Consider the following 13111-nt stretch of genomic DNA (forward strand, 5'->3'; position numbering starts at 1 on the left):
TTTAGTAAAGCTAAAAAGTTATTTTAATTGCCCCTTAGCATTTCTCATTATTTTTGTCAAATTTTATACAAAACTGCTTTTAAAAACAGTGCTAAAACTTTCATGCTTTTTCTTTCTTATAAGCAACTGGTAATTACTAAGAAGTTAATGAAATAAAACACCTCTGTGAGATTTTCTAGAATATGTTTTTCACACATAGTCAGTTGTTTGTTTCACCACTAGTTATCATGTCATGTTTTGTTGGTTGTTTGCAGATAAAAGTTAGGTGGTTGTTTTTTTTTAAAACCAAGTAGTATAGTTATATAAGTAGACATATGAGCCAGAAATATAACCATGTATTCTTGATCATTAAGTGGTTATTCTTATGGGCTTGGTGTCTGACCCTGGATGAGTACTCAATATTTCTGAGCTGCAATTTCTTATAAAATATATAAAATAAAAATAATGGTGAGATAGCTTCATCCACTAGAGGACACACAGCAGAAGCAAGAAGAACTAAAATCCTGCAGCCTGTGGAACAAAAACCACATTCACAGAAAGATAGACAAGATGAAAAGGCAGAGGGCTATGTACCAGATGTAGGAACAAGATAAAACCCCAGAAAAACAACTAAATGAAGTGGAGATAGGCAACCTTCCAGAAAAAGAATTCAGAATAATAATAGTGAAGATGATCCAGGACCTCAGAAAAAGAATGGAGGCAAAGACGGAGAAAGATGCAAGAAATGTTTAACAAAGACCTAGAAGAATTAAAGAACAAACAAACAGAGATGAACAATACAATAACTGAAATGAAAACTACACTAGAAGGAATCAATAGCAGAATAACTGAGGCAGAAGAATGGATAAGTGACCTGGAAGACAGAACGGTGGAATTCACTGCTGCAGAACAGAATAAAGAAAAAAGAATGAAAAGAAATGAAGACAGCCTAAGAGACCTCTGGGACAACATTAAACACAACAATATTTGCATTATAGGGGTCCCAGAAGGAGAAGAGAGAGAGAAAGGACCCGAGAAAATATTTGAAGAGATTATAGTCGAAAACTTCCCTAACATGGGAAAGGAAATAGCCACCCAAGTCCAGGAAGCGCAGCGAGTGCCATACAAGATAAACCCAAAGAGAAACAGACTGAGACACATAGTAATCAAATTGGCAAAAATTAAAGACAAAGAAAAATTATTGAAAGCAGCAAGGGAAAAATGACAAATAACATACAAGGGAACTCCCATAAGGTTAACAGCTGATTTCTCAGCAGAAACCCTACAAGCCAGAAGGGACTGGCATGATATACTTAAAGTGATGAAAGGAAGAATCTACAACCAAGATTACTCTACCCAGCAAGGATCTCATTCAGATTCAATGGAGAAATCAAAGCTTTACAGACAAGCAAAAGCTAAGAGAATTCAGCACCACCAAACCAGCTCTACAACAAATGCTAAAGGAACTTCTCTAAGTGGGAAATACAAGAGAAGAAAAGGACCTACAAAAACAAACCCAAAACAATTTAAGAAAATGCTCATAGGAACATACATATCAATAATTACCTTAAACGTGAATGGATTAAATGCTCTAACCAAAAGACACAGGCTTGCTGAATGGATACAAAAACAAGACCCATATATATGCTGTCTACAAGAGACCCACTTCAGACTTAGGGACACATACAGACTGAAAGTGAGGTGATGGAAACAGACATTCCATGCAAATGGAAATCAAAAGAAAGCTGGAGTAGCAATTCTCATATCAGACAAAATAGACTTTCAAATAAAGACTATTAAAAGAGACAAAGAAGGACACTACATAAGGATCAAGGGATTGATCCAAGAAGAAGATATAACAATTGTAAATATTTATGCACCCAACATAGGAGCACCTCAATACATAAAGCAAATACTAACAGCCATAAAAGGGGAAATCGACAGTAACACAATCATAGTAGGGGACTTTAACACCCCACTTTCACCAATGGGCAGATCATCCAAAATGAAAATAAATAAGGAAACACAAGCTTTAAATGATACATTAAACAAGATGGACTTAATTGATGTTTATAGGACATTCCATCCAAAAACAACAGAATACACATTCTTCTCAACTGCTCATGTAACATTCTCCGGGATAGATCATATCTTGGGTCACAAATCAAGCCTTGGTAAATTTAAGAAAATTGAAATCATATCAAGTATCTTTCCTGACCACAATGCTATGAGACTAGCTATCAATTACAGGAAAAGATCTGTAAAAAATACAAACACATGGAGGCTAAACAATACACTACTTAATAACGAAGTGATCACTGAAGAAATCAAAGAGGAAATCAAAAAATACCTAGAGACAAATTACAATGAAAACACGACAATCCAAAACCTATGGGATGCAGCAAAAGCAGTTCTAAGAGGGAAGTTTATAGCTATACAAGCCTACCTCAAGAAACAAGAAAAATCTCAAATAAACAGTCTAACCTTACATATAAAGGAACTAGAGAAAGAAGAACAAACAAAACCCAAAGTTAGCAGAAGGAAAGAAATCATGAAGATTAGAGCATAAATAAATGAAATAGAAACAAAACAATAGCAAAGATTAATAAAACTAAAAGCTGGTTCTTTGAGAAGATAAACAAAATGCATAAACCATTAGCCAGACTCATCAAGAAAAAGAGGGAGAGGACCCAAATCAATAAAATTAGAAATGAAAAAGGAGAAGTTACAACAGACACCGCAGAAATACAAAGCCTCCTAAGAGACTACTACAAGCAACTCTATGCTAATAAAATGGACAACCTGGAAGAAATGGACAAATTCTTAGAGAGGTATAACCTTCCAAGACTGAACCAGGAAGAAATAGAAAATATGAACAGACCAATCACAAGTGATGAAATTGAAACTGTGATTAAAAAATCGTCCAACAAACAAAAGTCGAGGACCAGATGGCTTCACAGGTGAATTCTATCAAACATTTAGTGAAGAGCCAACACTCATCCTTCTCAAACTCTTCCAAAAAACTGCAGAGGAAGGAACACTCCCAAACTCATTCTATGAGGCCACCATCACCCTGATACCAAATTCAGACAAAGATACTACAAAAAAAGAAAATTACAGACCAATATCACTGATGAACATAGGTGCAAAAATCCTCAACAAAATACTAGCAAACAGAATCCAACAACACATTACGAGGATCATACACCATGATCAAGTGGGGTTTATCCCAGGGATGCAAGGATTCTTCAATATACGCAAATCAATCAATGTGATACACCATATTAACAAACTGAAGAATAAAAACCATATGATCACCTCAATAGAGGCAGAAAAAGCTTTTGGCAAATTCAACTCCCCCCCCCCCCAAAAAAAGGTATCCTGTTTATAAGGTTCTTGTGAGGAGTAAATGGGAAAATAAGTGTTAAGCATAAGACTTGGTGCATAGTAAATGCTCAACAAATAGTTTTTTAAAAAACATTTTATTTAAGTGTGTGAATGTGAGAGATAGTCCAAGAGGCATTGTTTTCCTGACAGACCATGTCTATATGACTGTGCAGGAGGATTGTAAACATCTGTGCCTTGGTTACTGTTTGCCTGATTTACTTAACCATGTGGATTTTGTCAACTATTTTCAACTAATCACATACAGGTAGTACCATCTACACTGCACAGATGGTTTCTTCAACCCATCAGTAATGCCTGAGTGGGGCATCACCAGGGACCAGGCATGTTAAAAGTTAGAGGCAAGGAAATTTGGGTTTTTACATTTTAAGTCTCCTAGAGTGCTTATAAAGTCCTACATGGCTCAGCTCTGATTATGGAAAAGCTGATCTTTCTAAATACATATTTTTTTTAGAGATTCAGAACCATCAGTGTTGCCTGACTCATCAGGAAGTGTTCTGAGTCTGTGACAGCAGGCAAAGCAAGTAGAAATGGTAGAGGGAGTTAAAAAAACAATTTAATGCTTATTTCAATGTTCATTTTTATTACTAAAATATTAAATGAATGTAAACATAAGGGAGCAGAATTTTTCATCTTTCCCAATTTCCTGTTTCAATTATCCATTTTTGTAAAATGTCACGTGGGCTTGTCACTGGGAGACAAGGAGGCAACACAACTACGTGCTTTGCAGTCTGTGTGTGGATTGAGTAACAATCGTGCAGTGACCAATCACTGACAGGCTTCACAAGAAGCGACATAGTTGGTCATTGATCAGGATACGTATCTGTTATCTATGTAGTGATTTGTGGACTGAAGAGCTAGCAGCGAAGTTTGTACTTTATGCAGTTACTCACAGTTAATATACTGTGGTAATGGAAACGTGAACCCAGTTGCCTGGGACCAGTGTTTTTAATTAAACCATAATAACTGAAATGTGCATACTGGAACTGTGCAAAGCAAGGATTGCCAGGATATAGTTACATACAATGAATGAAGGGGATGACTTCCCAATTTGGTCTTGACAGGCTGTGAATGGCAGTACCTCTTCCTATCCCAACCCACCTGGGGGGGCGGGCAACGTTGGTCTCATGGAATCTGAAGAACATGGTGCATTTAGTTCTCTGACTATGCCATCCCCCATAAAAGGGGAATCATGCTGGTCTTGATTGAGAAATGAGATAGAAATGAGGTAGAATCTAGAAACTGTATTTACTTCTGCTCCTCTTATTCTATAGTACAGCTGAGATCACTGAGGATTTCAGTCTAACTTGGGGATTTGATTGTTTCCTCCATTCTCCCCTCGGAACTTTCCCTCCTCCCCGCTGGCCCCGCACACCTCATGGACACTGACAAAAAGGGCTCAAGTCCTACAGGGTCAAGTCTCTGTGACAGTTCCAGAGGGATAATATTTGTCAAGGTCAGATCAATGATATTAAACACAGAGGGGCAAAGAACCAAGAAAGGTGAGGAATTCATAGCCCAGTCTGTAAATGAAGAGGATTGATGGTAGCTGGAGACAAAGAGAGGATTCACTGGAAAGAGGGTGATATGGTCTTAGGAAATAGGAGCTCGAGAGCTTGGGGAGATTCCTCACAGGGTTGTGATAAATGGTCTCATATTTGCAACACAGTGTCTTTCACATAATAAGACATTACAAATATTTGTTAAATGAAGCAAAGAGTATTGTTGGGATTCCACCACAAAGACAAGCATTTTTAAATTAATATTAAGTTTGGAGAAATAATATTTTATAAAACCTAGACTGAATATGAATATATAGAGCATGCAAATAAAATGGACCAAAGATAAAAGTTAAACCCAAGGATATTCAATGGGAAATTCTTTTTTTTCTCTCTCTATTTGATAATTTGTGTTCCTTTCCAATGTCCCCGAGGGAGTCCGGTTGCTCTTTTGGAAATGTAAATCATGACATGTAGTTTTTTGCTTAAAATTTTCCAGTGGCTGCCACTGCACCAAAAATAAAATCTGAAGTGCTTCCCATGGCTCACCAGCCCTATGTAATCTGATGCCTCACAAATTCTTTAATCCCATCTCTTATCCTCATCCCTCACCACTCTCCCCTATGCTCCAATATTCTTTAGTTACATTGGCCTTTTTTTCTGTTTCACAAATATGCCAAACTCATTGTGGTCTTAGGGTCTTTGTTTTTGCTGTGACCTCTGGCAAGTTCAACCTATAGATCTTCACATGGAAAACTCTTAGCACAGTGTCTAACATATGGAGTCGGTAAATATTATTTATGATATTGTTCTTTGGGATTTCTTCTGCCCGTAGAATGTCCAATTAATTCTGTATTTCCTCTTTAATTTTTGCCTGTTTTTGAGGTAAAGGATGCATAATAACAAACCTCTCTATTGGGAAAAAGATGAAAGGTGTGTCTGCCTCAGTCAGGAAAATCTGGTTATGCTGCAGTCACAAATAGTCCCCCAAATCTCAGTGGCTTAAAACAACAAAGGTGTATTTTTGCTTATGCTACATATCCAGTGTGGATTGGCAAGAAGGTTCTACTAACTGCAGAGATGCTAACATTTTATGATACCACCAACTCAACATGAAGTTTCAGGGTTTGCATGTCAGAAGAAGAGGATGCAGAGTAGAGCATTGTCAATTAAATTATTTATCCTAGATATGACACAAATCATTGCTCAGATTTTATTGACAGTAAGTCAGGATCTGTTGTCTCCTATCTGCATTCCCATCTTTCTATTAGGTCTTGATGGCAGGGACTACATTTTTTAATTGGGGTTTCCAAAATAATTTGGGAATACTTTTAACAGTTTAGATTCCTAGGTTCCACCCTCCAAAGTTCTAATTTAGTTGGTCTGGGATGGGGAGTGGTCATCAATTTATCTGTAGTACTTCTAGTAACTCAGTTTCCTGTGATTTGAAGACCACACTTTGAGAAACACAACTCTAATGACTAGAACAATGGTTTATTGATTGTAAGTGCTTAATAAATATTTTTTGATTGACTGTACAATTAGGGTTCCCTTATGAATAAAGATTTAAATGACTAAATCAGTAATCTAAATGAAGAGCATCTGTATATGCTAACCTGCATTAGGAGGAAGATAAAGGTCCTGAGTTTTTATCATTTACCCTAAAATAACTTATAACTTTGGTGGGGAGGTGATGTTGGGACTATCTTCCTTTCACTTCATTCAGGTCACTAGGTTGAGCCACACAGGATCCCAGCCATGTCATGTCCCTCATTCAGGAAGAAAGCCCAAATTAAAGGATATTAAAAAAAGAGCAAAAAATGTCATGAAAAACCTAGGGGTGAAACAGGAATAAAGACACAGACTTACTAGAGAATGGACTTGAGGCTATGGGGAGGGGGAAGTGTAAACGGTGACAAAGCGATAAAGAGGCATGGACATATATACACTACCAAACGTAAGGTAGATAGCTAGTGGGAAGCAGCCGCATAGCACAGGGAGATCAGCTCGGTGCTTTGTGACCGCCTGGAGGGGTGGGATAGGGAGGGTGGGAGGGAGGGAGACGCAAGCGGGAAGAGATATGGGAACATATGTATATATATAACTGATTCATTTTGTTGTGAAGCTGAAACTAACATACCATTGTAAAGCAATTATACTCCAATAAAGATGTTAAAAAAAAAAAAAAAAAAGAGCAGATGAACACTTTGATTCATTCCATTTGAAATGGACTATGTAGAAAGCAATATAATCTCTTGTAATTAGAAGTTACTTTGTGTGAATCAAGCCCACATTTCTTTGACCATGACAGATAATAGCCTTCTTTTTATGTTGTATTAAAAATCTAATGGCAAATAACTTTAAAACCCTACTAACTGGCAACTAAACTTTTTGTCACTTATCTCAGCGGTATTTTCACATTCTGATCACAGAATAACAACACTAGGAGTAAAGATCATAATGGTGTTATAAAGTAAGAACCATAAATGTATGCTTTTTAAGTGAAGTTAATGGTCCCTTATGATAGATTACTCATCCCCTTGAAAAGCTCAACCATTTAAAAACCAGATCTACTACATTTTCAATTTTCAGGCTTTTCTCTGAAAGGCAGCTTCAGAGTGAAGGTCTCCATGGATATATATTCACAGCATTATGTTTTGGTTCATAAAATCTGAAGGCTGCTATAGTATTAAAATGTTCATGTAAAGCATGCTGGAGTAAAACACAGCAAAAACCAGTGCTTAAAATATCCATTAGTTGTTTTAAAAATTAATTTGTAGGAGATTCTATTTTCATAACTGCTGTGAGATCTTTAATAGTATCACTGTTTCCTCCCTCTCTGGGCATGTCAGGCTACGCTAATAGGCTATGTATGAGTATGGGCACTCACACTGGAGTATGGGCTAAAGAGAAGATAACAAGAGAATATATGTTCGATTATTGTCTTGCTAGAAATATTTGTTGTTTCTTTAGTATCTGTATTCTGACCAGTGAATCTAAGTATCTTGGCTGGGAATTGAATAGGTAATTTTGCCTTTGCCTGAATGTGGATCAAGTTTAGTTGATACTTCTCTAATAGATAATGACAAACTAAAAGAGCTGAAAGAAATGCAAGAAAATCACATATACTCAAAGACTTGTTTCCTTACTGCATGAAGATTTGTGCTTTTCCTGGATCACATCTGAGAAGGCAATGTGCACAGTGGAGTCATGGTCTTTCCTGTAGATTGCTCTGTAATGTTCTTGTTAAAAAAAATGGCTTTACATATTTAGAATATACTGTGAACAATAGTAGTCAAAACAATTATACTTGTGACTATTATTGTTCATGGTTTATTCTAAATACAGAAAGAGTCATTGTGATGTGCTTGTTGATAGGTCTCATAATATTGTCATAAAGCACAGAGTGGGATTAATATTGAGAGTCAGGAGTTTTCAGCGTCTACGTTGCTTGGGATGTTTAGTGTGACACAATTTTTTTTTTTAATTCAGGTGCAGAATTGAGATAATCGTATCCCTCAGCTCACAGCTTATTATAATTACTGGTCCTGGGAAAGCCTCTCTCTTTATTTCTTTCTCTATTTTATCTTTATTTTCCATGCCTATTTCCTTATTTCCTCCAAAAATAATGTACTGTTTTTGTTATGTATCTTTGTATGTGTTCTTGTGAAATGTGTATTGTTGTTTTGTGCACCTGCATTTTTAATATTCATAAATGGAGCTAGGTAATAAATCTCAGTCAGTTTTACCTTGTTTCACTCAGTCTCTATGTTGCTCTGTATTTCTACTATTCGAGGCTGCTCGTTTCTGTATCATTTATTAAGCTCTGTGTAGTGTTCACACTCACTTTTTAGAAATACAATTTTGCTTGTCTTCTCTGATGCTCACGATTTATTAATTTGTTCACTTTCTATCTCCATCTTTCTAAAAATCAAATGTATTTTGAAAATGAAGGTCATTACATACCAGGATAAGGTCAAACAGCAGCATTTAACAACATTTTCCAGTAAAGTTCCAAAATGGCACAGGAATATCACAGCTCTCCGACCAGGGAGAAGACTTCCCTTATTAGATGAAGTCATCATATGCATGAAATATCCCATACTGCTCTTTCAGTCTCCCCCATACTTTAATTCTAAGTATTAGCCTAACAGTAATTATGAAGCTACCCTTCAGAATGTTCATTTTCATTGAGACATAGAAGCTTCTTGTGCAGATGTGGGATCAGGGATGCTTGAACAAATATATATGTTTAAAATAACATAAAGCCAGGGCGACCTGGAATCAGACCTGCTTGTGACTGGCTTTTGCTGTCACTGCGCAGGTCATTAAATGACTCTACCTTTTTTCTCTTCGTAGATCTTGGACAATAACTCAGAGTATCTTGAGTTTCTTAAGGAAGAGTGATGATTATTATTAAGGAGAACCATCTCCTATTCTCTTTTTTAAGACCTTTGGGACCTAATGAGGAATGTGAACCGACCTGATGAGGACCCACCTCTGAGAGCACCCAGCTTGCACCTCCATCCTCTGGCCTGTGCCAGGAGGTTGTGTGCCTAACCTGCTCAGAAATCATTCCTTTCTGTCTGTCACTGAAGCCTGAACACACTCCAGGAATTATGCACTAATTAATGTCAGCACATTACAGGTGAAGAAAAAAGGGAAATTGCTTGGACTTATTTCTGAGGAAACCTTCAGCAATTCTCTTTAGTGCCAGTTAATGTGTACCTCACGGCAGCAGTGAACCAAATCATAAAATGGGGCTCATGTAGATGAGTGCCCTGGAGGTGACCCATGTGAGCCTCTTGACCAGTATTTGTTTCCATATTGTGTCTATTTTGTTAGGATGCTACTTACAACACAGGATGATCTATTTGGTGGCATCAGATAGGCTAAGAATTTAAACTGCAGCTTTGTTAGCAATAAGTTCTAGAGTGCATATGCAAAAATCTAGGAAATAACTTTCAAAATGGCACTTTCCTGATTTTAATTTGTTGCTGCATTATGATCTTTGATAAATAGCTTTTCCAAGAGTGGAACACATAATAGATCATTACATGGATCTTAGGAAGTCTTCCTCTTTTAATAAAAGCAGTTTCTAATATGTTTTTATGTCTATAAAATTAGGAACTGGATGCTAAAATCCAAATAATCACTTTGGATAATCATGATAATAGATGTGTACTAATATATCATGTTTGATCTAAAGTTTTGAGAGTAAATCCAATATATGAGATACCAGTCAGGAGTGAGTCTGCAGTTAGGAATGGGAGAGTCATTCTGCAGAAAAAGCAGTTGGAGCTGCAGTAAACCAAAAAGGGGGGTTCAGTTTTATGTTTATTGTTCTTTAGCCTTTGTTATTATTTCTTCCCCATTAGGGATGCCATTGATGTGCACTTTAGACTTCACCTGAGTAAGAAAGTCTGGGCTTGGACAGTAAGGTCTGCTTTGCTCAGACCTTCAGCTCTTTAGAGAAGATTCTATGCCATCTAATCCCTCCATCTCCAGCTCAGCACGGCACCTGGCACACAGGATGGGGCAAGATTATTTCATAAATGAGGACTACAGAGTCAGGTAGACATACCTACAAGGTCAGGCCAAGTTTTGAGCATATTAGTAAACTGTTGGAGAACCATTTTGGTACATGGACTTTGGAGTTAGACAAATCTGGATTCCAGTCCTGACAACTATATCGCCATGAGTAAGTACTCCTTTTAGGTCTCTATTTCCTCATCTGTAAATTAGAGTTAATAATGGATTAGCAGAGAAGAAGGGAGAGGGGTGTAGTGAAGACGTATGTGACCACATCAACCCCAACGATTTTGCTAAAATTAAAAAAAAAATTAAGTTCTAAGAAATTTGGCTCTTAATTAAATACTGCCTTGATTGTTCTCTAACAGATTTTTTTCTAAATCTTAATATGTTAACTAGAATGAAGGGATTCAAGAGCATGAACATTTCTCTTTGTTCTCCCAAGTATCTAGTACAGATTACATGGAAGCCTTAGTCTGTGTGCTTTCTACAAACCACACTATGTAGGGGCTGGATATGGAAGAACATGCAAGTGAAAAAGTCATGAAAGACTTGTGACCACGTGGCTAGCAAGGAATTAACTTCTCCAAGGAGAGATTTGTTACCTACCAACGGATGCTTAGAGACCACAGAAAGAATCTCAACTCGTCTAATAGTACCTCGTTAGGAATGAGATACTTGGGCGCAGGAATGAACATTTGCAGCCCTATCCGTATTACTCTTCCAAACTCTGCACCACGTTGTGTGCCCCTTTATTTTCCTCTGTCGAGAACGTTTAAACTTTCCTATCCAGGCACAGTTCTCTGCAGTTTGCATAAAAGTTTTAGCAAGTAAGCAACAAAATTAAGAACCAGAATCCTGGACAGTAAACCAAAGTGAAGAACTATATTCCTTGGCTTGGCAGGTAGATATCTGTGTGGATGAAAGGCTCTTGGTGCTCCAGCCAGGAGTCAGTGCTGTGCCTCTGAGGTGGGAGAGCCAACTTCAGGACACTGGTCCACAAGAGACTTGCCAGCTCCACATAATATCAAACGGAGAAAATCTCCCAGAGATCTCCAACTCAACAACAGCACCCAGCTTCACTCAATGACCAGCAAGCTACAGTGCTGGACACCCTATGCCAAACAACTAGCAAGACAGGAACACAACCCAACCCAGTAGCAGAGAGCCTGCCTAAAATCATAATAAGTCCACAGACACCCCAAAACACACCACCACACGTGGACCTGCTCCCCAGAGAGACAAGATCCAGCCTCATCCACCAGAACATAGGCACTAGTCCCCTCCACCAGGAAGCCTACACAAGCCACTGAACCAACCTTAGCCAGTGGGGACAGACACCAAGAACAGCGGGAACTACGAACCTGCAGACAGCCTACAAAGAGGAGACCCCAAACACAGAAGGATAAGCAAAATGAGAAAACAGAAAATCACACAGCAGATGAAGGAGCAAGGTAAAAACCCACCAGACCTAATAAATGAGGAGGAAATAGGCAGTCTACCTGAAAAAGGATTCAGAATAATGATAGTAAAGATGATCCAATATCTTGGAAATAGAATAGACAGAATGCAAGAAACATTTAATAAGGACATAGAAGAACTAAAGATGAAACAAACAACAATGAACAACACAATAAATGAAATTAAAAATACTCTAGATGGGATCAAGAGCAGAATAACTGAGCCAGAAGAATGGATAAGTGACCTGTAAGATAAAATAGTGGAAATAACTACTGCAGAGCAGAATAAAGAAAAAAGAATGAAAACAACTGAGGACAGTCTCAGAGACCTCTGGGACAATATTAAACGCAGCAACATTCGAATTATAGGGGTTCCAGAAGAAGAAGAGAAAAAGAAAGGGACTGAGAAAATATTTGAAGAGATTATAGTTGAAAACTTCCCTAATATGGGAAAGGAAATAGTTAATCAAGTCCAGGAAGCACAGAGAGTCCCATACAGGATAAATCTAAGGAGAAAAATGCCAAGACGCATATTAATCAAACTGTCAAATATTAAATACAAAGAAAACATATTAAAAGCAGCAAGGGAAAAACAACAAATAACATACAAGGGAATCCCCATAAGGTTAACTGCTGATCTTTCAGCAGAAACTCTGCAAGCCAGAAGGGACTGGCAGGACATATTTAAAGTGATGAAGGAGAAAACCTGCAACCATGATTACTCTACCCAGCAAGGATCTCATTCAGATTTGATGGAGAAATTAAAACCTTTACAGACAAGCAAAAGCTGAGAGAGTTCAGCACCACCAAACCAGCTTTACAACAAATGCTAAAGGAACTTCTCTAGGGAAGAAACACAAGAGAAGGAAAACACCTACATTAAGAACCCAAAACAATTAAGAAAATGGGAATAGGAACATACATATCGATAATTACCTTAAATGTAAATGGACTAAATGCTCCCACCAAAAGACACAGATTGGCTGAATGGATACAAAAACAAGACCCATATATATGCTGTCTACAAGAGACCCATTTCAGACGTAGAGACACATAGAGACTGAAAGTAAGGGGATGGAAAAAGATATTTCATGCAAATGGAAACCAAAAGAAAGCTGGAGTAGCAATTCTCATATCAGACAAAATAGACTTTCAAATAAAGACTATTAAAAGAGACAAAGAAGGACACTACATAAGGATCAAGGGATCGATCCAAGAAGAAGATATAACAATTGT

The 13111-nt window shown here is 37.5% G+C and overlaps 1 long non-coding RNA gene across 1 annotated transcript in view; it reads right to left on the reverse strand.

The window, feature by feature from the left end:
* Nucleotides 1-13111, reverse strand: part of LOC113613734 (uncharacterized) — a 65125-nt gene that overhangs the window by 16155 nt on the left and 35859 nt on the right. The window lies entirely within an intron of this gene.

This window comes from Aethalodelphis obliquidens, unplaced genomic scaffold, assembly GCF_003676395.1.
Source record: "Aethalodelphis obliquidens isolate GAN/ISIS:26980383/991018 unplaced genomic scaffold, ASM367639v1 scaffold4, whole genome shotgun sequence".
Classification (NCBI taxonomy): domain Eukaryota; kingdom Metazoa; phylum Chordata; class Mammalia; order Artiodactyla; family Delphinidae; genus Aethalodelphis; species Aethalodelphis obliquidens.